Below are 4601 nucleotides of genomic sequence, written 5' to 3' on the forward strand. Positions count from 1 at the left end.
TTCAGGATAATATTTTATTGGAACAAAAAACAAATTTATTGTGGCAAGTAATTAATTCTTTCAATCAATAAATTACAGTTCAAGAAAATGTGTTTACTTAAAACAAGTAAATTTTTTTTTCTGTGGAGGTACATAAAATTGTAGACACTCTAGTTTTTCTTTCATTTTGTAATAAAAATCATTATAAAAATTATAATTCAATATATTTCTAAAAATTATAATAAGAAAAAACTTTAGTAATCAGTTTTTTTTTAAATCATTAATTTTACAACATCGATGTTTTCTTCTACAATGAATCGGTTAATTAAAAATCGGATTGGATCATAATCGATTATTAGAGAATCGATGCTTTTCTTGTACATCGTCCATCCCTACTAGTGAATCACTAGTAATAGCCGCAGCACACGCTCTTGCATGACGCATAACACATAGTGCATAAGCGAATCAACTAATCAGAATCTTTCTTTTCCCCTCATTCCATAGAAAAGAAGAATTTCGATTGGTTGATTCCCTTCTGCACTATGCATTATGCGTTATGCAAGAGTCTGTGCTGCGGTCTTAACGATGCACATTTGACGGATGACGAATTTCACCCCGGGGAGGTATCTTATAGGCTGCGTTCGAATTCCTACTCGGGTGCTCCTCGGATGTCATGTCATCCCTGTTTAACGTTGGGTAAACAACAAGGATGATATGACATCCGGGTAGGAATCCGAACGTAGCCATAAGAGTATATCCATACAACTTGCATAGCCGCACAAACGTATGCATAAAGAAAATTATCCAATCGCATTTCTCCTATAAAAACGCACGTAAAATGTGATTGGATAATTTGCTTTATGCATATGTGGGGGGCACCCAGTTGGACACGACTCAATTGGACACGAGCCACTCACAGAGCTTGAGACTACAAAGCTCCTAAGCACCGGTCGCTGTGATTAGTGGTGTCCAATCGAGCCGTGATCAATCGGGATCACCCCTGCATATGATTATGCGGCTATGCAAATTTGTGTGGGTATACCCTAAAGCGGGAGCACAGACTCTTATGCTGGATTCACACTGCATCCGATTTGCGTCGTACGACGCAAATCGGATGCAGTGTGAATTTAGTATTAGGCCGCCGTCCCATGAGCGGAAATTTACAGCGGAACGGAACAGCGTGACCAATCACAACTCTGCAGTCATTACTCAGCTTACTTTCTTGCGATTGTGATTGGTCTCGCTGTTCCGTTTCGATGTAAATTTCCGCTCATGGGACGGCGACCTTAGACCGGAATGGGTGGCATCCAGTTGGACACGGCTCAATTGGACACAAGCCACTCACAGTGCTTGGGACTACAAAGCTCCTAGGCATCGGTCGCTGTGATTGGTGGTGTCCAATCGAGCTGTAATCAATCGGGATCACCCCGACTGGAATCAGACTACGCATTGAAGAATAAGATTGAAGATTAAAAGACTGATGTTTGACCAATTAGAACAAAAGGAGCCAAAATTTCTTTGTCCTCATTAGTGAAATTTCAATCTTTAATCTTTAATCTCAATCTTCAATGCATAGTTTGATTCCGGCCCATGGTGGAAGGATAACATGATGTGTACTAGAGCCCTATATATGAGAGAAGCGACATTCATCTCCCACTACTACCTTTAGCACATGTTCAGCACCGCCATATTGACCCCGCTTCAGGGAGTCGATTCTGTATCTTGAAATGAGGTGAAAATTACAAAAGTGAATTTACTAGACTACTGATAATTTCATTAGTCAACGCCTAGTAAATTTACTCACTTTTGTAATTTCATCTTGTTTCAAGATACAGAATCGACCCCCAGTTGACCAGCTGACCAGTTCCCGTCAAACTATTTACTCCATTGCACGGTGGGTCAACTCCATACGGAAATCTGAGGGTCACATGCGGCATAACTTACGTAAGCGTAACTTCCGCCGACCAATCATATCATTTCATTTTAACATCAATTTCTGTCTAGTCACTTTGTGCTTTTTACGCTATTTTGTTGTTATGCCGAAACATGATAGAACCACCATACGTCAAATCTAATTTCTGGCTCATTTTAGCTTATTCTGTCTGAAAAAATACACAAGGGTTTCGATTTTGCAACAGTACAATTATAGAAGTCGTGCGCCCCTTCGCATGAAAAGTCGAAACTCATGTGGAACAGTACAATTATAGACTTCATTTTGCCTCTGTGACAGATTTCCTAACCTAAATAGTCATCAACTTTAACACAATATCTCAGATCACAAGGCAAAACGACGTTTTTTTTTGCCAGATTCTTTCGTTTCATGCAAAAATTCGTCGAATAAGCCTAGGAGTGGTCTCACAAAATTTTCTAATTTTAATAATTTATTCGATCATCCGCTCATATATACGCGATGGAAAGGTTCCGGTTCCCCATGAGGCGTACTTTTCGAGGGGGTGATCACGATTGACCACGGGTCGATTGGACACCACCAATCACAGCGACTGGTGCTTAGGAGCTTTGTAATCTCAAGCGCTGTGAGTGGCTCGTGTCCAATTGAGCCGTGTCCAACTGGGTGCCACCCGTGTTCGAGTGTGTTATAACTGTGTCGATTTGTCTCTTAAAAGGAAAGCAGCCTATGGCCTTTATTCGTAGTCGGATCTTATATTTACCCTGGATCTACAATAGATTTTTAAGCTTTAAGCCATAAGGCGTCGTCTACAATACACGGAGTAAGAAGTAAGAGTAAGAAATTGACCAATCACAGTCATTTATTCTCCTCGCATTCGACTGTAGTTGGTCAATTTCTTACGGCTTAAGGCTTAAAACACCCATTGTAGATCCGTACTTAATACCATCTTAAGTACAGTCTTAAGATGTCGTGAACTAATCAGAAGGCCGCATTAGCGACTTAAGACATTACTTAAGACAGTCTTAAAATAAGAACCGACTATGAATACCGGTCTATGAATACGGGCCATAGTTGATTCTTATTTTAGCGTTTTCGATTGGGGTGCACTGGCTGCACTCAGGGTGATGTCCCATGCAGCGGATCTTGCGTAAGCGGATTCGCGTATCGCCAATCACAGAATTATTCTCTTAGATCTGTTTGCAAATTTCGCAAGCATATCTAAGAGAATGATTCTGTGATTGGCGATACGCGAATCCGCTTACGCACGATCCGCTGCATGGGACATCACCCTCAGTGTCAAGAGCGTGTTCGATTGGCAGTGCCAATGCGCACTTGGCTAGTGTCACGTGTTTATTTGATCGCACAACACTCGCGTAGTGCGCACTCAGTGCGCACTAAGTGGCACGAGATATGAGGCCTGTTCTTTTTGACTGAACTTTTGCACCAGTTCATCTTTCTTCCTTTTCTCTCCAGGAGGAAAAAAGAGGAAGAAAGATGAACTGGTGCAAAAGTTCAGCCAAAAAGAACAGGCCTATTTTGACGGTGCCAGTTCAGTGCACGTTCTATCACAGTTAAGGATATACATAGGGACAAGCAAATTTGCGCAGTTGAATTGAAAACGTGGTCTTGTCCCTACTCTTAATATCTTTTACTGTGGTTTTGTAACATTTTGTTGAACATTGCTTCAAAGTGAACAAAAATGAGTTTCAGCTTTAGCACTGAAAATCTTGGCGTATTCTTTTGAACTTGCACTATTCAGTGCAACCCATGGAACTCGTCCAGTGTTGGTGTGAACTGAGTGCGCACTGGTGCGCACTAACTTTTGCCAAATCGAAAAAGCAATGTCTTAAGGGTGCCGTCACATGCGGCATAACTTGCGTAAGCGTAACTTGCGTCGACCAATCTTATCATTTCACTTGAACATCAGTTTCTGTCTAGTCACTTTATGCTTTTTACGCTATTTTGTTGTTTCGTCGAAACACCATGTGTCGAATCTAAAGGCCGCGATACAGACTTTTGCATAAAGCATAATGCATAGTGCATCAACTAATCAGAATCTTTCCTTTCCTCCCATTCCATGAAAAAGAAGAATTTCGATTGGTTGATTCTCTTATGCACTATGCGTTATGCGTAACCCCGGATCTACAATAGGGTTTTAAGCTTTAAGCCATAAGAAATGGGCGAATCACATAGCGTTTTCGATTGGGCAAAAGTTAGTGCGCACCAGTGCGCACTCAGTTCACACCAACACTGAACGAGTTCCATGGGTTGCACTGAATAGTGCAAGTTCAAAAGAATATGCCAAGATTTTCAGTGCAAAAGCTGAAACTCATTTTTGTTCATTTTGAAGCAATGTTCAACAAAATGTTACAAAACCACAGTAAAAGATATTAAGAGTAGGGACAAGACCCCGTTTTCAATTCAACTGTGCAGATTTGCTTGTCCCCATGATAAAAAGACAAAGGTATGCTCATGCGCATGACCAATCAGATTTTTGTCCTTGCTTACGTCACAACGAGTGGCTTACGCCACTGTTCAGCAATTTCAGATTGTTTTGGAAAGGTAAAATATTTAATTTTACTTCCCTCAGTTTTTTTTGTTTTTTTCATATAACTGCCGCATTCTTTCACTATGCAGGTCCTCGTGAAAATATTTTTAACATTAACTTCTACCGATGACAACGTGCACTACGCCATGGACGCCATGATAAATT

Source organism: Trachymyrmex cornetzi, unplaced genomic scaffold, assembly GCF_001594075.2.
Source record: "Trachymyrmex cornetzi isolate Tcor2-1 unplaced genomic scaffold, Tcor1.1 scaffold840, whole genome shotgun sequence".
NCBI classification, from domain to species: domain Eukaryota; kingdom Metazoa; phylum Arthropoda; class Insecta; order Hymenoptera; family Formicidae; genus Trachymyrmex; species Trachymyrmex cornetzi.